Here is a 27840-nt window from a genome sequence, read left to right as displayed (position 1 = left end):
CAGTAAGAAGAGTCAGTCTTCTTGTACTTGGGTCGGCATTGTGCCTTTTGTATTTAATTCCGATGCAATTTCAGTGTTTCATCGTCAATAAGAAGGTCCAAGGGATACAGAAAACCTGGCGTGAAGCATCGGAATCTATAACAAGTGTCAATGGAATGGTTCAAAACATAGACACTAAGAAGAGTCAGTCATCTTGTACTTAAGTCGGCATTCTGCCTTTTGTATTTAATTCCGATGCAATTTCTGTGTTTCATCGTCAATAAGAAGGTCAGAGGGATACAGTAAACCTGGAGTGAAGCATCGGAATCAATAACTAGTGTCACAGGAATGGTTCAAAACATAGTCAGTAAGAAGAGTCAGTCTTCTTGTCCTTAAGTCAGCATTGTGCCTTTTGTATTTAATTCCGATGCAATTTCTATGTTTCATCGTCAATAAGAGTGTACGAGGGATACAGTCAACATGAAGTGAAGCTCGGAATCTATAACTTGTGTCACATGAATGGTTCAAAAGATAGACAGTAAGATGAGTCAGTTTTCTGGTACTTAAGTCGGCATTGTGCCTTTTGTAATTAATTCCGATGCAAATTCTGTATTTCATCGTCAATAAGAAGGTCAGAGGCATACAGTAAACCTGAAGTGAAGCATCGGAATCTATAACTAGTGACACAGGAAATGTTCAAAACATAGACAGTAAGAAGAGTCAGTCGGTATTGTGCCTTTTGTATTTAATTCCGATGAAATTTCTGTGTTTCATCGTCAATAAGAAGTTCAGAGGGATAATGTAAACCTCAAGTGAAGCGTCGGAATCTATAACTAGTGTCACTTGAATGGTTCAAAACATAGACAGTAAGAAGAGTCAGTTTTCTTGTACTTAAGTCAGCATTGTGCCTTTTGTATTTAATCCCTATGCAATTTCTATGTTTCATCGTCAATAAGAGTGTACGAGGGATACAGTAAACATGAAGTGAAGCATCGGAATCTATAACTTATGTCAAATGAATGGTTGAAAAGATAGACAGTAAGAAGAGTCAGTTTTCTGGTACTTAAGTCGGCATTGTGCCTTTTGTAATTAATTCCGATGCAAATTCTGTGTTTCATCGTCAATAAGAAGGTCAGAGGCATACAGTAAACCTAAAGTGAAGCATCGTAATCTATAACTAGTGACACAGGTATTGTTCAAAACATAGACATTAAGAAGAGTCAGTCTTCTTGTACTTAAGTCGGTATAGTTCCTTCTGTATTTCATTCCGATGCAATTTCTGTGTTTCATCGAGAATAAGGTCAGAGGGATACAGTAAACCTGAAGTGAAGCTTCGGAATCTATAACTAGTGTCACAGGAATGTTTCAAAACATAGACAGTAAGATGAGCCAGTCTTCTTGAACTTGAGTCGGCATTGTCCATTTTGTATTAAATTCCGATGCAATTTCTGTGTTTCATCGTCAATAAGAGGGTCCAAGGGATACAGTAAATCTGAAGTCAAGCATCGGAATTTATAACTAGTGTCACAGGAATGGTTCAAAACATAGACAGTAAGAAGAGTCAGTCTTCTTGTACTTAATTCGGAATTGTGCCTTTTCTATTTAATTCCGATGCAATTTCTGTGTTCCATCGTCAATAAGAAGGTCAGAGGGATAATGTAAACCTCAAGTGAAGCGTCGGAATCTATAAATAGTGTCACATGAATGGTTCAAAACATAGACAGTAAGAAGAGTCAGTTTTCTTGTACTTAAGTATGCATTGTGCCTTTTGTATTTATTTCCGATGCAATTTCTATGTTTCATCGTCAATAAGAATGTCAGAGGGATACAGTAAACCTGAAGTGAAGCATCGGAATCTATAACTAGTGTCGCAGGAATTGTTCAAAACATAGACAGTAAGAAGAGTCAGTCGGTATTGTACCTTTTGTATTTAATTCCGATGCAATTTCTGTGTTTCATCGTGAATAAGGTCAGAGGGATACAGTAAACCTGAAGTGAAGCATCGGAATCTATAACTAATGGCACAGGAATAGTTCAAAAGATAGTCAGTAAGAAGAGTCTGTCTTTTTGTACTTAAGTCGGCATTATGCTTTTTGTATTTGATTCCGATGTAATTTCTGTGTTTTATCGTCAATAAGAAGTTCAAAATGATAGAGTAAACCTGAAGTGAAACATCGGAATCAATAACTAGTGTCACAGGAAAGGTTCAATACATAGTCAGTAAGAAGAGTCAGTCTTCTTTTACTTAAGTCGGCATTGTGCCTTTAGTATTTAATTCCGATGCAATTTCAGTGTTTCATCGACAATAAGACGGTCCAAGGGATACAGAAAACCTGGCGTGAAGCATCGGAATCTATAACAAGTGTCAATGGAATGGTTCAAAACATAGACACTAAGAAGAGTCAGTCATCTTGAACTGAAGTCGGCATTCTGCCTTTTGTATTTAATTCCGATGCAATTTCTATGTTTCATCGTGAATAAGGTCAGAGGGATACAGCAAACCTGTAGTGAAGCGTCGGAATCTGTAATTAGTGTCACAGGAATGGTTCAAAACATAGACAGTAAGAAGAGTCAGTCTTCTTGTACTTAATTCGGCATTGTGCCTTTTCTATTTAATTCCGATGCAATTTCTGTGTTTCATCGTCAATAAGAAGTTCAGAGGGATATTGTAAACCTCAAGTGAAGCGTCGGAATCTATAACTAGTGTCACATGAATGGTTCAAAACATAGACAGTAAGAAGAGTCAGTTTTCTTGTACTTAAGTCGGCACTGTGCCTTTTGTATTTAATTCCGATGCAAATTCTGTGTTTCATCGTCAATAAGAAGGTCAGAGGCATACAGTAAACCTGAAGTGAAGCATCGGAATCTATAACTAGTGTCACAGGTATTGTTCAAAACATAGACAGTAAGAAGAGTCAGTCGGTATTGTGCCTTTTGTATTTAATTCCGATGCAATTTCTGTGTTTCATCGTGAATAAGGTCAGAGGGATACAGTAAATCTCAAGTGAAGCATCGGAATCTATAACTAGTGGCACAGGAATGGTTCAAAACATAGTCAGTAAGAAGAGTCAGTCTTTTTGTACTTAAGTCGGCATTATGCTTTCTGTATTTGATTCCGATGTAATTTCTGTGTTTCACCGTCAATAAGAAGTTCAAAATGATACAGTAAACCTGAAGTGATGCATCGGAATCAATAAGTAGTGTCACAGGAATGGTTCAAAACATAGACATTAAGAAGAGTCAGTCTTCTTGTACATAAGTCGGTATTGTTCCTTTTGTATTTCATTCCAATGCAATTTCTGTGTTTCATCATGAATAAGGTCAGAGGGATACAGTAAACCTGAAGTGAAGCATCGGAATCTATAACTAGTGTCACAGGAATGGTTCAAAACATAGACAGTAGGAAGAGTCAGTCTTCTTTTACTTAAGCCGGCATTTTGCCTTTTGTATTTAATTCCGATGCAATTTCAGTGTTTCATCGTCAATAAGAATTTAAAAGGGATACAGTAAACCTGGAGTGAAGCATCGGAATCTATAACTAGTGTCAATGGAATGGTTCAAAACATAGACAGTAAGAAGAGTCAGTCTTCATGTCCTTAAGTCGGCATTGTGCCTTTTTTATTTAATTCCGGTGCAATTTCTGTGTTTCATCGTCAATAAGAAGGTCAGAGGGATATAGTAAACCTGAAGTGAAGCATCGGAATCTATAACTAGTGTCACAGGAATTGTTCAAAACATAGTCAGTAAGAAAAGTCAGTCTTCTTGTACTTAAGTCGGCATTGTGCTTTTTGTATTTAATTCCGAGGCAATTTCTGTGTTTCATCGTCAATAAGAAGGTCAGAGGGATACAGTAAACCTGAAGTGAAGCATCGGAATCTATAACTAGTGTCACAGGAATGGTTCAAATCGTAGACAGTAAGAAGAGTCAGTCTTCTTGTACTTAATTCGGCATTCTGCCTTTTCTATTTAATTCCGATGCAATTTCTAAGTTTCATCGTCAATAAGAAGGTCAGAGGGATAATGTAAACCTCAAGTGAAGCATCGGAATCTATAACTAGTGACACATGAATGGTTCAAAACATAGACTGTAACAAGAGTCAGTTTTGTTGTACTTAAGTCAGCATTGTGCCTTTTGTATTTAATTCCGATGCAATTTCAATGTTTCATCCTCAATAAGAATGTCAGAGGGATACAGTAAACCTGAAGTGAAGCATCGGAATCTATAATTTGTGTCACAGGAATGGTTCAAAACATAGACAGTAAGAAGAGTCAGTTTTCTTGTACTTAAGTCGGCATTGTGCCTTTCGTATTTAATTCCGATGCAAATTCTGTGTTTCATCGTCAATAAGAAGGTCAGAGGCATACAGTTAACCTGAAGTGAAGCATCGGAATCTATAACTAGTGTCACAGGAATTGTTCAAAACATAGACAGTAAGAAGAGTCAGTCGGAATTGTGCCTTTTGTATTTATTTCCGATGCAATTTCTGTGTTTTATCGTGAATAAGGTCAGAGGGATCCAGTAAACCTGAAGTGAAGCATCGGAATCTATAACTAGTGGCACAGGAATGGTTCAAAACATAGTCAGTAAGAAGAGTCAGTCTTCTTGTACTTGGGTCGGCATTGTGCCTTTTGTATTTAATTCCGATGCAATTTCAGTGTTTCATCGTCAATAAGAAGGTCCAAGGGATACAGAAAACCTGGCGTGAAGCATCGGAATCTATAACAAGTGTCAATGGAATGGTTCAAAACATAGACACTAAGAAGAGTCAGTCATCTTGTACTTAAGTCGGCATTCTGCCTTTTGTATTTAATTCCGATGCAATTTCTGTGTTTCATCGTCAATAAGAAGGTCAGAGGGATACAGTAAACCTGGAGTGAAGCATCGGAATCAATAACTAGTGTCACAGGAATGGTTCAAAACATAGTCAGTAAGAAGAGTCAGTCTTCTTGTCCTTAAGTCAGCATTGTGCCTTTTGTATTTAATTCCGATGCAATTTCTATGTTTCATCGTCAATAAGAGTGTACGAGGGATACAGTCAACATGAAGTGAAGCTCGGAATCTATAACTTGTGTCACATGAATGGTTCAAAAGATAGACAGTAAGATGAGTCAGTTTTCTGGTACTTAAGTCGGCATTGTGCCTTTTGTAATTAATTCCGATGCAAATTCTGTATTTCATCGTCAATAAGAAGGTCAGAGGCATACAGTAAACCTGAAGTGAAGCATCGGAATCTATAACTAGTGACACAGGAAATGTTCAAAACATAGACAGTAAGAAGAGTCAGTCGGTATTGTGCCTTTTGTATTTAATTCCGATGAAATTTCTGTGTTTCATCGTCAATAAGAAGTTCAGAGGGATAATGTAAACCTCAAGTGAAGCGTCGGAATCTATAACTAGTGTCACTTGAATGGTTCAAAACATAGACAGTAAGAAGAGTAAGTTTTCTTGTACTTAAGTCAGCATTGTACCTTTTGTATTTAATCCCGATGCAATTTCTATGTTTCATCGTCAATAAGAGTGTACGAGGGATACAGTAAACATGAAGTGAAGCATCGGAATCTATAACTTATGTCAAATGAATGGTTGAAGAGATAGACAGTAAGAAGAGTCAGTTTTCTGGTACTTAAGTCGGCATTGTGCCTTTTGTAATTAATTCCGATGCAAATTCTGTGTTTCATCGTCAATAAGAAGGTCAGAGGCATACAGTAAACCTAAAGTGAAGCATCGTAATCTATAACTAGTGACACAGGTATTGTTCAAAACATAGACATTAAGAAGAGTCAGTCTTCTTGTACTTAAGTCGGTATAGTTCCTTTTGTATTTCATTCCGATGCAATTTCTGTGTTTCATCGAGAATAAGGTCAGAGGGATACAGTAAACCTGAAGTGAAGCTTCGGAATCTATAACTAGTGTCACAGGAATGTTTCATAACATAGACAGTAAGATGAGCCAGTCTTCTTGAACTTGAGTCGGCATTGTCCATTTTGTATTAAATTCCGATGCAATTTCTGTGTTTCATCGTCAATAAGAGGGTCCAAGGGATACAGTAAATCTGAAGTCAAGCATCGGAATTTATAACTAGTGTCACAGGAATGGTTCAAAACATAGACAGTAAGAAGAGTCAGTCTTCTTGTACTTAATTCGGAATTGTGCCTTTTCTATTTAATTCCGATGCAATTTCTGTGTTCCATCGTCAATAAGAAGGTCAGAGGGATAATGTAAACCTCAAGTGAAGCGTCGGAATCTATAAATAGTGTCACATGAATGGTTCAAAACATAGACAGTAAGAAGAGTCAGTTTTCTTGTACTTAAGTATGCATTGTGCCTTTTGTATTTATTTCCGATGCAATTTCTATGTTTCATCGTCAATAAGAATGTCAGAGGGATACAGTAAACCTGAAGTGAAGCATCGGAATCTATAACTAGTGTCGCAGGAATTGTTCAAAACATAGACAGTAAGAAGAGTCAGTCGGTATTGTACCTTTTGTATTTAATTCCGATGCAATTTCTGTGTTTCATCGTGAATAAGGTCAGAGGGATACAGTAAACCTGAAGTGAAGCATCGGAATCTATAACTAATGGCACAGGAATAGTTCAAAAGATAGTCAGTAAGAAGAGTCTGTCTTTTTGTACTTAAGTCGGCATTATGCTTTTTGTATTTGATTCCGATGTAATTTCTGTGTTTTATCGTCAATAAGAAGTTCAAAATGATAGAGTAAACCTGAAGTGAAACATCGGAATCAATAACTAGTGTCACAGGAAAGGTTCAATACATAGTCAGTAAGAAGAGTCAGTCTTCTTTTACTTAAGTCGGCATTGTGCCTTTAGTATTTAATTCCGATGCAATTTCAGTGTTTCATCGACAATAAGACGGTCCAAGGGATACAGAAAACCTGGCGTGAAGCATCGGAATCTATAACAAGTGTCAATGGAATGGTTCAAAACATAGACACTAAGAAGAGTCAGTCATCTTGAACTGAAGTCGGCATTCTGCCTTTTGTATTTAATTCCGATGCAATTTCTATGTTTCATCGTGAATAAGGTCAGAGGGATACAGCAAACCTGTAGTGAAGCGTCGGAATCTGTAATTAGTGTCACAGGAATGGTTCAAAACATAGACAGTAAGAAGAGTCAGTCTTCTTGTACTTAATTCGGCATTGTGCCTTTTCTATTTAATTCCGATGCAATTTCTGTGTTTCATCGTCAATAAGAAGTTCAGAGGGATATTGTAAACCTCAAGTGAAGCGTCGGAATCTATAACTAGTGTCACATGAATGGTTCAAAACATAGACAGTAAGAAGAGTCAGTTTTCTTGTACTTAAGTCGGCACTGTGCCTTTTGTATTTAATTCCGATGCAAATTCTGTGTTTCATCGTCAATAAGAAGGTCAGAGGCATACAGTAAACCTGAAGTGAAGCATCGGAATCTATAACTAGTGTCACAGGTATTGTTCAAAACATAGACAGTAGGAAGAGTCAGTCTTCTTTTACTTAAGCCGGCATTTTGCCTTTTGTATTTAATTCCGATGCAATTTCAGTGTTTCATCGTCAATAAGAATTTAAAAGGGATACAGTAAACCTGGAGTGAAGCATCGGAATCTATAACTAGTGTCAATGGAATGGTTCAAAACATAGACAGTAAGAAGAGTCAGTCTTCATGTCCTTAAGTCGGCATTGTGCCTTTTTTATTTAATTCCGGTGCAATTTCTGTGTTTCATCGTCAATAAGAAGGTCAGAGGGATATAGTAAACCTGAAGTGAAGCATCGGAATCTATAACTAGTGTCACAGGAATTGTTCAAAACATAGTCAGTAAGAAGAGTCAGTCTTCTTGTACTTAATTCGGCATTCTGCCTTTTCTATTTAATTCCGATGCAATTTCTAAGTTTCATCGTCAATAAGAAGGTCAGAGGGATAATGTAAACCTCAAGTGAAGCATCGGAATCTATAACTAGTGACACATGAATGGTTCAAAACATAGACTGTAACAAGAGTCAGTTTTGTTGTACTTAAGTCAGCATTGTGCCTTTTGTATTTAATTCCGATGCAATTTCAATGTTTCATCCTCAATAAGAATGTCAGAGGGATACAGTAAACCTGAAGTGAAGCATCGGAATCTATAATTTGTGTCACAGGAATGGTTCAAAACATAGACAGTAAGAAGAGTCAGTTTTCTTGTACTTGAGTCGGCATTGTGCCTTTCGTATTTAATTCCGATGCAATTCTGTGTTTCATCGTCAATAAGAAGGTCAGAGGCATACAGTTAACCTGAAGTGAAGCATCGGAATCTATAACTAGTGTCACAGGAATTGTTCAAAACATAGACAGTAAGAAGAGTCAGTCGGAATTGTGACTTTTGTATTTATTTCCGATGCAATTTCTGTGTTTTATCGTGAATAAGGTCAGAGGGATCCAGTAAACCTGAAGTGAAGCATCGGAATCTATAACTAGTGGCACAGGAATGGTTCAAAACATAGTCAGTAAGAAGAGTCAGTCTTCTTGTACTTGGGTCGGCATTGTGCCTTTTGTATTTAATTCCGATGCAATTTCAGTGTTTCATCGTCAATAAGAAGGTCCAAGGGATACAGAAAACCTGGCGTGAAGCATCGGAATCTATAACAAGTGTCAATGGAATGGTTCAAAACATAGACACTAAGAAGAGTCAGTCATCTTGTACTTAAGTCGGCATTCTGCCTTTTGTATTTAATTCCGATGCAATTTCTGTGTTTCATCGTCAATAAGAAGGTCAGAGGGATACAGTAAACCTGGAGTGAAGCATCGGAATCAATAACTAGTGTCACAGGAATGGTTTAAAACATAGTCAGTAAGAAGAGTCAGTCTTCTTGTCCTTAAGTCAGCATTGTGCCTTTTGTATTTAATTCCGATGCAATTTCTATGTTTCATCGTCAATAAGAGTGTACGAGGGATACAGTAAACATGAAGTGAAGCTCGGAATCTATAACTTGTGTCACATGAATGGTTCAAAAGATAGACAGTAAGATGAGTCAGTTTTCTGGTACTTAAGTCGGCATTGTGCCTTTTGTAATTAATTCCGATGCAAATTCTATATTTCATCGTCAATAAGAAGGTCAGAGGCATACAGTAAACCTGAAGTGAAGCATCGGAATCTATAACTAGTGACACAGGAAATGTTCAAAACATAGACAGTAAGAAGAGTCAGTCGGTATTGTGCCTTTTGTATTTAATTCCGATGAAATTTCTGTGTTTCATCGTGAATAAGGTCAGAGGGATACAGCAAACCTGAAGTGAAGCATCGGAATCTGTAATTAGTGTCACAGCAATGGTTCAAAACATAGACAGTAAGAAGAGTCAGTCTTCTTGTACTTAATTCGGCATTGTGCCTTTTCTATTTAATTCCGATGCAATTTCTGTGTTTCATCGTCAATAAGAAGTTCAAAGGGATAATGTAAACCTCAAGTGAAGCGTCGGAATCTATAACTAGTGTCACTTGAATGGTTCAAAACATAGACAGTAAGAAGAGTCAGTTTTCTTGTACTTAAGTCAGCATTGTGCCTTTTGTATTTAATTCCGATGCAATTTCTATGTTTCATCGTCAATAAGAGTGTACGAGGGATACAGTAAACATGAAGTGAAGCATCGGAATCTATAACTTATGTCACATGAATGGTTCAAAAGATAGACAGTAAGAAGAGTCAGTTTTCTGGTACTTAAGTCGGCATTGTGCCTTTTGTAATTAATTCCGATGCAAATTCTGTGTTTCATCGTCAATAAGAAGGTCAGAGGCATACAGTAAACCTAAAGTGAAGCATCGTAATCTATAACTAGTGACACAGGTATTGTTCAAAACATAGACAGTAAGAAGAGTCAGTCGGTATTGTGCCTTTTGTATTTAATTCCGATGCAATTTCTGTGTTTCATCGTGAATAAGGTCAGAGGGATACAGTAAACCTGAAGTGAAGCATCGGAATCTATAACTAGTGGCACAGGAATGGTTCAAAACATAGTCAGTAAGAAGAGTCAGTCTCTTTGTACTTAAGTCGGCATTATGCTTTTTGTATTTGATTCCGATGTAATTTTTGTGTTTCACCGTCAATAAGAAGTTCAAAATGATACAGTAAACCTGAAGTGAAGCATCGGAATCAATAACTAGTGTCACAGGAATGGTTCAAAACATAGACATTAAGAAGAGTCAGTCTTCTTGTACTTAAGTCGGTATAGTTCCTTTTGCATTTCATTCCGATGCAATTTCTGTGTTTCATCGAGAATAAGGTCAGAGGGATACAGTAAACCTGAAGTGAAGCATCGGAATCTATAACTAGTGTCAAAGGAATGGTTCAAAACATAGACAGTAGGAAGAGTCAGTCTTCTTTTACTTAAGCCGGCATTTTGCCTTTTGTATTTAATTCCGATGCAATTTCAGTGTTTCATCGTCAATAAGAATTTAAAAGGGATACAGTAAACCTGGAGTGAAGCATCGGAATCTATAACTAGTGTCAATGGAATGGTTCAAAACATAGACAGTAAGAAGAGTCAGTCTTCATGTCCTTAAGTCGGCATTGTGCCTTTTTTATTTAATTCCGGTGCAATTTCTGTGTTTCATCGTCAATAAGAAGGTCAGAGGGATATAGTAAACCTCAAGTGAAGCATCGGAATCTATTACTAGTGTCACAGGAATGGTTCAAAACATAGTCAGTAAGAAGAGTCAGTCTTCTTGTACTTAATTCGGCATTCTGCCTTTTCTATTTAATTCCGATGCAATTTCTAAGTTTCATCGTCAATAAGAAGGTCAGAGGGATAATGTAAACCTCAAGTGAAGCATCGGAATCTATAACTAGTGTCACATGAATGGTTCAAAACATAGACAGTAACAAGAGTCAGTTTTGTTGTACTTAAGTCAGCATTGTGCCTTTTGTATTTAATTCCGATGCAATTTCTATCTTTCATCGTCAATAAGAATGTCAGAGGGGTACAGTAAACCTGAAGTGAAGCATCGGAATCTATAACTTGTGTCACAGGAATGGTTGAAAACATAGACAGTAGGAAGAGACAGTCTTCTTCTACATAAGTCGGCATTGTGCCACTTGTATTTAATTCCGATGCAATTTCTGTGTTTCATCGTCAATAAGAAAGTCCAAGGGATACAGTAAACCTAGAGTGAAGCATCGGAATCTAAAACTAGTGTCAATGGAATGGTTCAAAAAATAGACAGTAAGTAGAGTCAGTCTTCTTGTACTTAGTTCGGCATTGAGCCTTTTGTATTTAATTCCGGTGCAAATACTGTGTTTCATCGTCAATTAGAAGGTCAGAGGGATACAGTAAACCTGAAGTTAATAATCGCAATCTATAACTAGTGCCACAGGAATGGTTCAAAACATAGTCAGTAAGAAGAGTCACTCTTCTTGTCCTTATGTCGGCATTGTGCCTTTTGTATATAATTCCGATGCAATTTCTGTGTTGCAACGCCAATAAGATGGTCCAAGGGATACAGTTAACCTGGAGTGAAGCATCGGAATCTATAATTAGTGTCACAGGAATGGTTCAAAACATAGACAGTAAGAAGATACATTCTTCTTGTACTTAAGTCGGCATTGTGCCTTTTCTACTTAATTCCGATGCAATTTCTGTGTTTCATCGCTAATAAGACGGTCCAAAGGATACAGTAAACCTGAAGTGAAGCATCGGAATCTGTAACTAGTGTCACAGGAATGGTTCAAAACATAGACAGTAAGAAGAGTCAGTCTTCTTATACTTAAGTTGGCATTGTGCCTTTAGTATTTAATTCCGATGCAATTTCTGTGTTTCATCGTCAATAAGAAGGTCAGAGGGATATAGTAACCCTGAACTGAAGCATCGGAATCTATAACTAGTTGCACAGGAATGGTTCAACACATAGTCAGTAAGAAGAGTCAGTCTTCTTGTCCTTAAGTCGGCATTGTGCCTTTTGTATTAAATTCCGATGTAATTTCTGTGTTTCATCGTCAATAAGAAGGTCCAAGGGTTACAGTAAACCTGGAGTGAAGCATCGGAATCTATAATTAGTGTCACAGGAATGGTTGAAAACACAGACAGTAAGATGATACAGTCTTCTTGTACTTAAGTCGGCATTGTGCCTTTTGTATTTAATTACGATGCGATTTCTGTGTTTCATCGTCAATAAGAAGGTCAGAGGGATACAGTGAACCTGAAGTGAAGCATCAGAATATATAACTATCGTCACAGGAATGGTTCAAAACATAGTCAGTTAGAAGAGTCAGTCTTTTTAACCTTAAGTCGGCATTGTGCCTTTTGTATTTAATTCAGATGCAATTTCTGTGTTTCAACGTCAATAAGAAGGTCCAAGGGATACAGTAAACCTGAAGTGAAGCATAGGAATCTATAACTAGTGTCACAGGAATGGTTCAAAACATAGACAGTAAGGAGAGTCAGTCTTCTTGTACTTAAGTCGGCATTGTGCCTTTTCTATTTAATTCCAATGCAATTTTTGTGTCTCATCGTCAATAAGAAGGTCAGAGGGATACAGTAAACCTAAAGTGTAGCATCGGAATCGAAAACTAGTGTCACAGGAATGGTTCAAATCATAGACAGCAGGAGTAGTCAGTCTTCTAGTACTTAAGTTGGCATTGTTCCTGGTTTATTTAATTTCGTTCAATTTCTGTGTTTCATCATCAATAAGAAGGTCCAAGGGATACAGTAAACCTAAAATGAAGCATAGGAATCTATAACTAGTGTCACAGGAATGGTTCAAAACATAGACAGTAATAAGAGTCAGTCATCTTGTACTTAAGTCGGCATTGTGCCTTGTCTATATAATTCCGATGCAATTTCTGTGTTTCATCGTCAATAAGAAGGTCCAAATGATACAGTAAACCTGAAGTGAAGCATCGGAATCTATAACTCGTGTCACGGGAATGGTTCAAAACATAGACAGTAGGGAGAGTCAGTCTTCTTGTACTTAAGTCGGCATTGTGCCTTTTGTATTTAATTACGATGCAATTTCTGTGTTTCATCGTCAATAAGAGGGTCCAAGGGATACAGTAAACCAGAAGTGAAGTATCGGACTCTATTACTAGTGTCACAGGAATAGTTCAAAACATAGACAGTAGGAAGAGTCAGTCTTCTTCTACTTAAGTCGGCATTGTGCCTTTTATATTTAATGCCGATGCAATTTCTGTGTTTCATCGTCAATAAGAAGGTCAGTGGGATACAGTAAACCGAAAGTGAAGCATCGGAATCTACAACTAGTGTCACAGGAATGGTTCAAAACATAGAAAGTAGGAAGAGTCAGTCTTCTTGTCCGTAGGTCGGCATTGTGCCTTTTGTATTTAATTCCGATGCAATTTCTGTGTTTCATCGTGAATAAGAAGGTATAAAAGATACAGTAAACCTGAAGTGAAGCATTGGAATCTATAACTAGTGTCACAAAAATGGTTCCAAACATAGTCAGTAAGAAGAGTCAGTCTTCTTGTACTTAAGTCGGCATTGTGCCTTTTCTACTTAATTCCGATGCAATTTCTGTGCTTCATCGTCAATAAGAAGGTCCAAGGGATACAATAAACCCAGAGTCAAGCATCGGAATCTATAACTAGTGGCAATGGAATGGTTCAAAACATAGACAGTAAGGAGGGTCAGACTTCTTGTACTTAATTCGGCATTGTACCTTTTGTATTTAATTCCGATGCAATTTCTGAGTTTCATCGTCAAAAGAAGGTCAGAGGGGTGCAGTAAACCTAAAGTGAAGCATCGGAATCAACAACTAGTGTCACAGGAATGGTTCAAATCATAGACAGTAGGAAGAGTCAGTGTTCTTGTACTTAAGTCGACATTGTGCCTTTTCTATTTAATTCCGATGCAATTTCTGTGTTTCATCGTCCATAAAAAGGTCCAAGGGATACAGTAAACCTGAAGTGAAGCATCGGAATCTACAACTAGTGTCACAGGAATGGTTCAAAACATAGACAGTAAGAAGAGTCAGTCTTCTTGTACTTAAGTCGGCATTGTGCCTTTTCTATTTAATTCCGATCCAATTTCTGTGTTTCATCGTCAATATGAAGGTCAAAGAGATACAGTAAACCTGAAGTGAAGCATCGGAATCTATAACTAGTGTCACAGGAATGGATCAAAATATAGTCAGTAAGAAGAGTCAGTCTTCTTGTACTTAAGTCGGCATTGTGCCTTTTGTCTTTAATTCCGATGCAATTTCTGTGTTTCATTGTCAATAAGAAAGTCCTAGGGATACAGTAAACCTGGAGTGTAGCATCGGAAACTATAACTAGTGTCACAGGAATGGTACAAAGCATAGACAGTAAGAAGAGTCAGTCTTCTTGTACTTAAGTCGGCATTGTGCCTTTTGTATTTAATTCCGATGCAATTTCTGTGTTTCATCGTCAATAAGAAGGTCCAAGGGATACAGTAAACCTGAAGTGAAGCATCGGAATCTATAACTAGTGTCACAGGAATGGTTCAAACATAGTCAGTAAGAAGAGTCAGTCTTCATGTACTTAAGTCGGCATTGTGCCTTTACTATTTAATTCCGATGCAATTTCTGTGTTTCATCGGCAATAAGAAGGTCAGAGGGATACAGTAAACCAGAAGTGAAGCATCGGAATCTATAACTAGTGTCACAGGAATGGTTCAAAATATAGTCAGTAAGAAGAGTCAGTCTCTTGTACATAAGTCGGCATTGTGCCTTTTGTATTTAATTCCGATGCAATTACTGTGTTTCATCGTCAATAAGAAGGTCCAAGGGATACAGTAAACCTAAAGTGAAGCATAGGAATCTATAACTAGTGTCACAGGAATGGTTCAAAACATAGACAGTAAGGAGAGTCAGTCTTCTTGTACTTAAGTCGGCATTGTGCCTTTTCTATTTAATTCCAATGCAATTTTTGTGTCTCATCGTCAATAAGAAGGTCAGAGGGATACAGTAAACCTAAAGTGAAGCATCGGAATCGAAAACTAGTGTCACAGGAATGGTTCAAATCATAGACAGCAGGAAGAGTCAGTCTTCTTGTACTTAAGTTGGCATTGTGCCTGGTTTATTTAATTTCGTTGCAATTTCTGTGTTTCATCGTCAATAAGAAGGTCCAAGGGATACAGTAAACCTAAAATGAAGCATAGGAATCTATAACTAGTGTCACAGGAATGGTTCAAAACATAGACAGTAAGAAGAGTCAGTCTGCTTGTACTTAAGTCGGCATTGTGCCTTTTCTATATAATTCCGATGCAATTTCTGTGTTTCATCGTCAATAAGAGGGTCCAAATGATACAGTAAACTTGAAGTGAAGCATCGGAATCTATAACTAGTGTCACAGGAATGGTTCAATTCATAGTCTGTAACAAGAGTCAGTCTTCTTGTCCGTAGGTCGGCATTGTGCGTTTTGTATTTAATTCCGTTGCAATTTCTGTGTTTCATCGTCAATAAGAAGGTCCAAGGGATACAGTAAATCTAGAGTGTAGCACCGGAATCTATAACTAGTGCCACAGGGAATGGTTCAAAACATAGACAGTAAGAAGAGTCAGTCTTCATGTACTTAAGTCGGCATTGTGATTTTTGTATTTGATTCCGATGCAATTTCTGTGTTTCATCGTGAATAAGAAGGTATAAAAGATACAGTAAACCTGAAGTGAAGCATCAGAATCTATAACTAGTGTCACTAAAATGGTTCCAAACATAGTCAGTAAGAAGAGTCAGTCTTCTTGTACTTAAGTCGGCATTGTGCTTTTTCTACTTAATTGCGATGCAATTTCTGTGTTTCATCGTCAATAAGAAGGTCCAAGGGATACAATAAACCTAGAGTCAAGCATCGGAATCTATAACTAGTGGCAATGGAATGGTTCAAAACATAGACAGTAAGGAGAGTCAGTCTTCTTGTACTTAATTCGGCATTGTACCTTTTGTATTTAATTCCGATGCAATTTCTGAGTTTCATCGTCAATGAGAAGGTCCAAGGGATATAGTAAACCTGGAGGGAAGCATCGGATTCTATAACTAGTGTCACAGGAATGGTTCAAATCATAGACAGTAAGAAGAGTCAGTCTTCTTGCACTTAAGTCGGGATTGTGCCTTTTGTATTTAATTCCGATTCAATTTCTGTGTTTCATCGTCAATAAGAATGTCCAAGGGATACAGTAAACCTGAAGTGAAGCATCGGAATCTATAACTAGTGTCACAGGAGTGGTTCAAATCTTTGTTAATAAGAAGAGTCGGTCTTCATGTACTTAAGTCGGCATTGTGCCTTTTGTATTTAATTCCGATGCAATTACTGTGTTTCATCGTCAATAAGAAGGTCCAAGGGATACAGTAAACCTAAAGTGAAGCATAGGAATCTATAACTAGTGTCACAGGAATGGTTCAAAACATAGACAGTAAGGAGAGTCAGTCTTCTTGTACTTAAGTCGGCATTGTGCCTTTTCTATTTAATTCCAATGCAATTTTTGTGTCTCATCGTCAATAAGAAGGTCAGAGGGATACAGTAAACCTAAAGTGTAGCATCGGAATCGAAAACTAGTGTCACAGGAATGGTTCAAATCATAGACAGCAGGAGTAGTCAGTCTTCTTGTACTTAAGTTGGCATTGTTCCTGGTTTATTTAATTTCGTTCAATTTCTGTGTTTCATCATCAATAAGAAGGTCCAAGGGATACAGTAAACCTAAAATGAAGCATAGGAATCTATAACTAGTGTCACAGGAATGGTTCAAAACATAGACAGTAAGAAGAGTCAGTCATCTTGTACTTAAGTCGGCATTGTGCCTTGTCTATATAATTCCGATGCAATTTCTGTGTTTCATCGTCAATAAGAAGGTCCAAATGATACAGTAAACCTGAAGTGAAGCATCGGAATCTATAACTCGTGTCACGGGAATGGTTCAAAACATAGACAGTAGGAAGAGTCAGTCTTCTTGTACTTAAGTCGGCATTGTGCCTTTTGTATTTAATTACGATGCAATTTCTGTGTTTCATCGTCAATAAGAGGGTCCAAGGGATACAGTAAACCAGAAGTGAATTATCGGACTCTATTACTAGTGTCACAGGAATAGTTCAAAACATAGACAGTAGGAAGAGTCAGTCTTCTTCTACTTAAGTCGGCATTGTGCCTTTTGTATTTAATGCCGATGCAATTTCTGTGTTTCATCGTCAATAAGAAGGTCAGTGGGATACAGTAAACCGAAAGTGAAGCATCGGAATCTACAACTAGTGTCACAGGAATGGTTCAAAACATAGACAGTAAGAAGAGTCAGTCTTCTTGTACTTAAGTCGGCATTGTGCCTTTTCTATTTAATTCCGATCCAATTTCTGTGTTTCATCGTCAATATGAAGGTCAAAGAGATACAGTAAACCTGAAGTGAAGCATCGGAATCTATAACTAGTGTCAATGGAATGGTTCAAAACATAGACAGTAAGAAGAGTCAGTCTTCATGTCCTTAAGTCGGCATTGTGCCTTTTTTATTTAATTCCGGTGCAATTTCTGTGTTTCATTGTCAATAAGAAAGTCCTAGGGATACAGTAAACCTGAAGTGAAGCATCGGAATCCAAAACTAGTGTCACAGGAATGGTTCAAAACATAGAAAGTAGGAAGAGTCAGTCTTCTTGTCCGTAGGTCGGCATTGTGCCTTTTGTATTTAATTCCGATGCAATTTCTGTGTTTCATCGTGAATAAGAAGGTATAAAAGATACAGTAAACCTGAAGTGAAGCATCGGAATCTATAACTAGTGTCACAAAAATGGTTCCAAACATAGTCAGTAAGAAGAGTCAGTCTTCTTGGACTTAAGTCGGCATTGTGCCTTTTCTACTTAATTCCGATGCAATTTCTGTGCTTCATCGTCAATAAGAAGGTCCAAGGGATACAATAAACCTAGAGTCAAGCATCGGAATCTATAACTAGTGGCAATGGAATGGTTCAAAACATAGACAGTAAGGAGAGTCAGACTTCTTGTACTTAATTCGGCATTGTACCTTTTGTATTTAATTCCGATGCAATTTCTGAGTTTCATCGTCAAAAGAAGGTCAGAGGGGTGCAGTAAACCTAAAGTGAAGCATCGGAATCAACAACTAGTGTCACAGGAATGGTTCAAATCATAGACAGTAGGAAGAGTCAGTGTTCTTGTACTTAAGTCGACATTGTGCCTTTTCTATTTAATTCCGATGCAATTTCTGTGTTTCATCGTCCATAAAAAGGTCCAAGGGATACAGTAAACCTGAAGTGAAGCATCGGAATCTACAACTAGTGTCACAGGAATGGTTCAAAACATAGACAGTAAGAAGAGTCAGTCTTCTTGTACTTAAGTCGGCATTGTGCCTTTTCTATTTAATTCCGATCCAATTTCTGTGTTTCATCGTCAATATGAAGGTCAAAGAGATACAGTAAACCTGAAGTGAAGCATCGGAATCTATAACTAGTGTCACAGGAATGGATCAAAATATAGTCAGTAAGAAGAGTCAGTCTTCTTGTACTTAAGTCGGCATTGTGCCTTTTGTCTTTAATTCCGATGCAATTTCTGTGTTTCATTGTCAATAAGAAAGTCCTAGGGATACAGTAAACCTGGAGTGTAGCATCGGAAACTATAACTAGTGTCACAGGAATGGTACAAAGCATAGACAGTAAGAAGAGTCAGTCTTCTTGTACTTAAGTCGGCATTGTGCCTTTTGTATTTAATTCCGATGCAATTTCTGTGTTTCATCGTCTGTAAGAATGTCCAATGGATACAGTAAACCTGGAGTGAAGCATCGGAATCTATAACTAGTGTCACAGGAATGGTTCAAAACATAGACAGTAAGAAGAGTCAGTCTTCTTGCACTTAAGTCGGCATTGTGTCTTTTGTATTTAATTCCGAAGCAATTTCTGTGTTTCATCGTCAACTAGAAGGTCCAAGGGATACAGTAAACCTGAAGTGAAGCATCGGAATCTGTAACTCGTGTCACGGGAATGGTTCAAAACATAGACAGTAGGAAGAGTCAGTCTTCTTGTACTTAAGTCGGCATTGTGCCTTTTGTATTTAATTACGATGCAATTTCTGTGTTTCATCGTCAATAAGAGGGTCCAAGGGATACAGTAAACCAGAAGTGAAGGATCGGACTCTATTACTAGTGTCACAGGAATAGTTCAAAACATAGACAGTAGGAAGAGTCAGTCTTCTTCTACTTAAGTCGGCATTGTGCATTTTGTATTTAATGCCGATGCAATTTCTGTGTTTCATCGTCAATAGGAAGGTCAGTGGGATACAGTAAACCGAAAGTGAAGCATCGGAATCTACAACTAGTGTCACAGGAATGGTTCAAAACATAGACAGTAAGAAGAGTCAGTCTTCTTGTACTTAAGTCGGCATTGTGCCTTTTCTATTTAATTCCGATCCAATTTCTGTGTTTCATCGTCAATATGAAGGTCAAAGAGATACAGTAAACCTGAAGTGAAGCATCGGAATCTATAACTAGTGTCACAGGAATGGATCAAAATATAGTCAGCAAGAAGAGTCAGTCTTCTTGTACTTAAGTCGGCATTGTGCCTTTTGTATTTAATTCCGATGCAATTTCTGTGTTTCATTGTCAATAAGAAAGTCCTAGGGATACAGTAAACCTGGAGTGTAGCATCGGAAACTATAACTAGTGTCACAGGAATGGTACAAAGCATAGACAGTAAGAAGAGTCAGTCTTCTTGTACTTAAGTCGGCATTGTGCCTTTTGTATTTAATTCCGATGCAATTTCTGTGTTTCATCGTCAATAAGAAGGTCCAAGGGATACAGTAAACCTGAAGTGAAGCATCGGAATCTATAACTAGTGTCACAGGAATGGTTCAAACATACTCAGTAAGAAGAGTCAGTCTTCTTGTACTTAAGTCGGCATTGTGCCTTTACTATTTAATTCCGATGCAATTTCTGTGTTTCATCGGCAATAAGAAGGTCAGAGGGATACAGTAAACCAGAAGTGAAGCATCGGAATCTATAACTAGTGTCACAGGAATGGTTCAAAACATAGTCAGTAAGAAGAGTCAGTCTCTTGTACATAAGTCGGCATTGTGCCTTTTGTATTTAATTCCGATGCAATTACAGTGTTTCATCGTCAATAAGAAGGTCCAAGGGATACAGTAAACCTAAAGTGAAGCATAGGAATCTATAACTAGTGTCACAGGAATGGTTCAAAACATAGACAGTAAGGAGAGTCATTCTTCTTGTACTTAAGTCGGCATTGTGCCTTTTCTATTTAATTCCAATGCAATTTTTGTGTCTCATCGTCAATAAGAAGGTCAGAGGGATACAGTAAACCTAAAGTGAAGCATCGGAATCGAAAACTAGTGTCACAGGAATGGTTCAAATCATAGACAGCAGGAAGAGTCAGTCTTCTTGTACTTAAGTTGGCATTGTGCCTGGTTTATTTAATTTCGTTGCAATTTCTGTGTTTCATCGTCAATAAGAAGGTCCAAGGGATACAGTAAACCTAAAATGAAGCATAGGAATCTATAACTAGTGTCACAGGAATGGTTCAAAACATAGACAGTAAGTAGAGTCAGTCTTCTTGTACTTAAGTCGGCATTGTGCCTTTTCTATATAATTCCGATGCAATTTCTGTGTTTCATCGTCAATAAGAAGGTCCAAATGATACACTAAACTTGAAGTGAAGCATCGGAATCTATAACTAGTGTCACAGGAATGGTTCAATTCATAGTCTGTAACAAGAGTCAGTCTTCTTGTCCGTAGGTCGGCATTGTGCGTTTTGTATTTAATTCCGTTGCAATTTCTGTGTTTCATCGTCAATAAGAAGGTCCAAGGGATACAGTAAATCTCGAGTGTAGCACCGGAATCTATAACTAGTGTCACAGGGAATGGTTCAAAACATAGACAGTAAGAAGAGTAAGTCTTCATGTACTTAAGTCGGCATTGTGCCTTTTGTATTTGATTCCGATGCAATTTCTGTGTTTCATCGTGAATAAGAAGGTATAAAAGATACAGTAAACCTGAAGTGAAGCATCAGAATCTATAACTAGTGTCACAAAAATGGTTCCAAACATAGTCAGTAAGAAGAGTCAGTCTTCTTGTACTTAATTCGGCATTGTTCCTTTTGTATTTAATTCCGATGCAATTTCTGAGTTTCATCGTCAAAAGAAGGTCAGAGGGGTGCAGTAAACCTAAAGTGAAGCATCGGTATCAATAACTATTGTCACAGGAATGGTTCAAAGCATAGTCAGTAAGAATAGTCAGTCTTCTTGTCCTTAAGTCGGCATTGTGCCTTTTGTATTTAATTCCGATGCAATTTCTGTGTTTCATCGTCAATGAGAAGGTCCAAGGGATATAGTAAACCTGGAGGGAAGCATCGGATTCTATAACTAGTGTCACAGGAATGGTTCAAATCATAGACAGTAAGAAGAGTCAGTCTTCTTGCACTTAAGTCGGGATTGTGCCTTTTGTATTTAATTCCGATTCAATTTCTGTGTTTCATCGTCAATAAGAATGTCCAAGGGATACAGTAAACCTGAAGTGAAGCTTCGGAATCTATAACTAGTGTCACAGGAGTGGTTCAAAACTAAGACAGTAGGAAGAGTCAGTAATTCCGATGCAATTTCTGTGTTTCATCGTCAATAAGAAGGTCCAAGGGATACAGTAAACCTGAAGTGAAGCATCGGAATCTACAACTAGTTTCACAGGAATGGTTCAAAACATAGACAGTAAGAAGAGTCAGTCTTCCTGTACTTAAGTCGGCATTGTGCCTTTTCTATTTAATTACGATGCAATTTCTGTGTTTCATCGTCAATAAGAAGGTCAGAGGCAAACAGTAAACCTGAAGTGAAGCATCGGAATCTATAACTAGTGTCACAGGAATGGTTCAAAACATAGTCAGTATGAAGAGTCAGTCTTCTTCTCCTTTAGTCGGCATTGTGCCTTTTGTATTTAATTCCGATCCAATTTCTGTGTTTCATCGTCAATAAGAAGGTCCAGGGGATACAGTAAACCTGGAGTGAAGCAACGGAACCTATAACTAGTGTCACAGGAATGGTTCAAAACATAGACCGTAAGCAGCGTCAGTCTTCTTGTACTTAAGTCGGCATTGTGCCTTTTGTATTTAATTCCGATGCAATTTTTGTGTTTCATCGACAATAAGAAGGTCAAAGGGAAACAGTAAACCTGAAGTGAAGCATCGGAATCTACAACTAGTGTCACAGGAATGGTTCAAATCATAGACAGTAGGAAGAGTCAGTGTTCTCGTACTTAAGTCGACGTTGTGCCTTTTCTATTTAATTCCGATGCAATTTCTGTGTTTCATCGTCCATAAAAAGGTCCAAGGGATACAGTAAACCTGAAGTGAAGCATCGGAATCTACAACTAGTGTCACAGGAATGGTTCAAAACATAGACAGTAAGAAGAGTCAGTCTTCTAGTACTTAAGTCGGCATTGTGCCTTTTCTATTTAATTCCGATGCAGATTCTGTGTTTCATCGTCAATATGAAGGTCAAAGAGATACAGTAAACCTGAAGTGAAGCATCGGAATCTATAACTAGTGTCACAGGAATGGATCAAAATATAGTAAGTAAGAAGAGTCAGTCTTCTTGTACTTAAGTCGGCATTGTGCCTTTTGTATTTAATTCCGATGCAATTTCTGTGTTTCATTGTCAATAAGAAAGTCCTAGGGATACAGTAAACCTGGAGTGTAGCATCGGAAACTATAACTAGTGTCACAGGAATGGTACAAAGCATAGACAGTAAGAAGAGTCAGTCTTCTTGTACTTAAGTCGGCATTGTGCCTTTTGTATTTAATTCCGATGCAATATCTGTGTTTCATCGTCTGTAAGAATGTCCAATGGATACAGTAAACCTGGAGTGAAGCATCGGAATCTATAACTAGTGTCACAGGAATGGTTCAAAACATAGACAGTAAGAAGAGTCAGTCTTCTTGCACTTAAGTCGGCATTGTGTCTTTTGTACTTAATTCCGAAGCAATTTCTGTGTTTCATCGTCAACTAGAAGGTCCAAGGGATACAGTAAACCTGAAGTGAAGCATCGGAATCTATAACTCGTGTCACGGGAATGGTTCAAAACATAGACAGTAGGAAGAGTCAGTCTTCTTGTACTTAAGTCGGCATTGTGCCTTTTGTATTTAATTACGATGCAATTTCTGTGTTTCATCGTCAATAAGAGGGTCCAAGGGATACAGTAAACCAGAAGTGAAGTATCGGACTCTATTACTAGTGTCACAGGAATAGTTCAAAACATAGACAGTAGGAAGAGTCAGTCTTCTTGTACTTAAGTCGGCATTGTGCCTTTTGTATTTAATGCCGATGCAATTTCTGTGTTTCATCGTCAATAAGAAGGTCAGTAGGATACAGTAAACCGAAAGTGAAGCATCGGAATCTACAACTAGTGTCACAGGAATGGTTCAAAACATAGACAGTAAGAAGAGTCAGTCTTCTTGTACTTAAGTCGGCATTGTGCCTTTTCTATTTAATTCCGATCCAATTTCTGTGTTTCATCGTCAATACGAAGGTCAAAGAGATACAGTAAACCTGAAGTGAAGCATCGGAATCTATAACTAGTGTCACAGGGATGGATCAAAGTATTGTCAGTAAGAAGAGTCAGTCTTCTTGTACTTATGTCGGCATTGTGCCTTTTGTATTTAATTCCGATGCAATTTCTGTGTTTCATTGTCAATAAGAAAGTCCTAGGGATACAGTAAACCTGGAGTGTAGCATCGGAAACTATAACTAGTGTCACAGGAATGGTACAAAGCATAGACAGTAAGAAGAGTCAGTCTTCTTGTACTTAAGTCGGCATTGTGCCTTTTGTATTTAATTCCGATGCAATTTCTGTGTTTCATCGTCAATAAGAAGGTCCAAGGGATACAGTAAACCTGAAGTGAAGCATCGGAATCCATAACTAGTGTCACCGGAATGGTTCAAACATAGTCAGTAAGAAGAGTCAGTCTTCTTGTACTTAAGTCGGCATTGTGCCTTTACTATTTAATTCCGATGCAATTTCTGTGTTTCATCGGCAATAAGAAGGTCAGAGGGATACAGTAAACCAGAAGTGAAGCATCGGAATCTATAACTAGTGTCACAGGAATGGTTCAAAACATAGTCAGTAAGAAGAGTCAGTCTCTTGTACATAAGTCGGCATTGTGCCTTTTGTATTTAATTCCGATGCAATTACTGTGTTTCATCGTCAATAAGAAGGTCCAAGGGATACAGTACACCTAAAGTGAAGCATAGGAATCTATAACTAGTGTCACAGGAATGGTTCAAAACATAGACAGTAAGGAGAGTCAGTCTTCTTGTACTTAAGTCGGCATTTTGCCTTTTCTATTTAATTCCAATGCAATTTTTGTGTCTCATCGTCAATAAGAAGGTCAGAGGGATACAGTAAACCTAAAGTGAAGCATCGGAATCGAAAACAAGTGTCACAGGAATGGTTCAAATCATAGACAGCAGGAAGAGTCAGTCTTCTTGTACTTAAGTTGGCATTGTGCCTGGCTTATTTAATTTCGTTGCAATTTCTGTGTTTCATCGTCAATAAGAAGGTCCAAGGGATACAGTAAACCTAAAATGAAGCATAGGAATCTATAACTAGTGTCACAGGAATGGTTCAAAACATAGACAGTAAGAAGAGTCAGTCTTCTTGTACTTAAGTCGGCATTGTGCCTTTTCTATATAATTCCAATGCAATTTCTGTGTTTCATCGTCAATAAGAAGGTCCAAATGATACAGTAAACCTGAAGTGAAGCATCGGAATCTATAACTAGTGTCACAGGAATGGTTCAATTCATAGTCTGTAACAAGAGTCAGTCTTCTTGTCCGTAGGTCGGCATTGTGCCTTTTGTATTTAATTCCGTTGCAATTTCTGTGTTTCATCGTCAATAAGAAGGTCCAAGGGATACAGTAAATCTGGAGTGTAGCACCGGAATCTATAACTAGTGTCACAGGGAATGGTTCAAAACATAGACAGTAAGAAGAGTCGGTCTTCATGTACTTAAGTCGGCATTGTGCCTTTTGTATTTGATTCCGATGCAATTTCTGTGTTTCATTGTGAATAAGAAGGTATAAAAGATACAGTAAACCTGAAGTGAAGCATCGGAATCTATAACTAGTGTCACAAAAATGGTTCCAAACATAGTCAGTAAGAAGAGTCAGTCTTCTTGTACTTAAGTCGGCATTGTGCCTTTTCTACTTAATTCCGATGCAATTTCTGTGTTTCATCGTCAATAAGAAGGTCAGAGGGATCCAGTAAAGCTGAAGTGAATCATCGGAATCTAAAACTAGTGTCACAGGAATGGTTCAACACATAGACACTAGGAATAGTCAGTCTTCTTGTACTTAAGTCGCCATTGTGCCTTTTCTATTTAATTCCGATGCAATTTCTGTGTTTCATCGCCAATAAGACGGTCCAAGGGATACAGTAAACCTGAAGTGAAGCATCGGAATCTATAACTAGTGTCACAGGAATGGATCAAAATATAGTCAGTAAGAAGAGTCAGTCTTCTTGTACTTAAGTCGGCATTGTGCCTTTTGTATTTAATTCCGAAGCAATTTCTGTGTTTCATTGTCAATAAGAAAGTCCTAGGGATACAGTAAACCTGGAGTGTAGCATCGGAAACTATAACTAGTGTCACAGGAATGGTACAAAGCATAGACAGTAAGAAGAGTCAGTCTTCTTGTACTTAAGTCGGCATTGTGCCCGTTGTATTTAATTCCGATGCAATTTCTGTGTTTCATCGTCTGTAAGAATGTCCAATGGATACAGTAAACCTGGAGTGAAGCATCGGAATCTATAACTAGTGTCACAGGAATGGTTCAAAACATAGACAGTAAGAAGAGTCAGTCTTCTTGCACTTAAGTCGGCATTGTGTCTTTTGTATTTAATTCCGAAGCAATTTCTGTGTTTCATCGTCAACTAGAAGGTCCAAGGGATACAGTAAACCTGAAGTGAAGCATCGGAATCTATAACTCGTGTCACGGGAATGGTTCAAAACATAGACAGTAGGAAGAGTCAGTCTTCTTGTACTTAAGTCGGCATTGTGCCTTTTGTATTTAATTACGATGCAATTTCTGTGTTTCATCGTCAATAAGAGGGTCCAAGGGATACAGTAAACCAGAAGTGAAGTATCGGACTCTATTACTAGTGTCACAGGAATAGTTCAAAACATAGACAGTAGGAAGAGTCAGTCTTCTTGTACTTAAGTCGGCATTGTGCCTTTTGTATTAAATGCCGATGCAATTTCTGTGTTTCATCGTCAATAAGAAGGTCAGTGGGATACAGTAAACCGAAAGTGAAGCATCGGAATTTACAACTAGTGTCACAGGAATGGTTCAAAACATAGACAGTAAGAAGAGTCAGTCTTCTTGTACTTAAGTCGCCATTGTGCATTTTCTATTTAATTCCGATCCAATTTCTGTGTTTCATCGTCAATATGAAGGTCAAAGAGATACAGTAAACCTGAAGTGAAGCATCGGAATCTATAACTAGTGTCACAGGAATGGATCAAAATATAGTCAGTAAGAAGAGTCAGTCTTCTTGTACTTAAGTCAGCATTGTGCCTTTTGTATTTAATTCCGATGCAATTTCTGTGTTTCATTGTCAATAAGAAAGTCCTAGGGATACAGTAAACCTGGAGTGTAGCATCGGAAACTATAACTAGTGTCACAGGAATGGTACAAAGCATAGACGGTAAGAAGAGTCAGTCTTCTTGTACTTAAGTCGGCATTGTGCCTTTTGTATTTAATTCCGTTGCAATTTCTGTGTTTCATCGTCAATAAGAAGGTCCAAGGGATACAGTAAATCTGGAGTGTAGCACCGGAATCTATAACTAGTGTCACAGGGAATGGTTCAAAACATGGACAGTAAGAAGAGTCGGTCTTCGTGTACTTAAGTCGGCATTGTGCCTTTTGTATTTGATTCCGATGCAATTTCCGTGTTTCATCGTGAATAAGAAGGTATAAAAGATACAGTAAACCTGAAGTGAAGCATCGGAATCTATAACTAGTGTCACAGGAATGGTTCAAAACATAGACAGTAAGGAGAGTCAGTCTTCTTGTACTTAAGTCGGCATTTTGCCTTTTCTATTTAATTCCAATGCAATTTTTGTGTCTCATCGTCAATAAGAAGGTCAGAGGGATACAGTAAACCTAAAGTGAAGCATCGGAATCGAAAACTAGTGTCACAGGAATGGTTCAAATCATAGACAGCAGGAAGAGTCAGTCTTCTTGTACTTAAGTTGGCATTGTGCCTGGTTTATTTAATTTCGTTGCAATTTCTGTGTTTCATCGTCAATAAGAAGGTCCAAGGGATACAGTAAACCTAAAATGAAGCATAGGAATCTATAACTAGTGTCACAGGAATGGTTCAAAACATAGACAGTAAGAAGAGTCAGTCTTCTTGTACTTAAGTCGGCATTGTGCCTTTTCTATATAATTCCAATGCAATTTCTGTGTTTCATCGTCAATAAGAAGGTCCAAATGATACAGTAAACCTGAAGTGAAGCATCGGAATCTATACCTAGTGTCACAGGAATGGTTCAATTCATAGTCTGTAACAAGAGTCAGTCTTCTTGTCCGTAGGTCGGCATTGTGCCTTTTGTATTTAATTCCGTTGCAATTTCTGTGTTTCATCGTCAATAAGAAGGTCCAAGGGATACAGTAAATCTGGAGTGTAGCACCGGAATCTATAACTAGTGTCACAGGGAATGGTTCAAAACATAGACAGTAAGAAGAGTCGGTCTTCATGTACTTAAGTCGGCATTGTGCCTTTTGTATTTGATTCCGATGCAATTTCTGTGTTTCATTGTGAATAAGAAGGTATAAAAGATACAGTAAACCTGAAGTGAAGCATCGGAATCTATAACTAGTGTCACAAAAATGGTTCCAAACATAGTCAGTAAGAAGAGTCAGTCTTCTTGTACTTAAGTCG

The sequence above is a fragment of the Schistocerca serialis genome, unplaced genomic scaffold (genome assembly GCF_023864345.2).
Source record: "Schistocerca serialis cubense isolate TAMUIC-IGC-003099 unplaced genomic scaffold, iqSchSeri2.2 HiC_scaffold_1363, whole genome shotgun sequence".
Taxonomy (NCBI): domain Eukaryota; kingdom Metazoa; phylum Arthropoda; class Insecta; order Orthoptera; family Acrididae; genus Schistocerca; species Schistocerca serialis.
The sequence above is the reverse complement of the archived record's forward strand: the minus strand, read 5'-3'. Positions refer to the sequence as shown.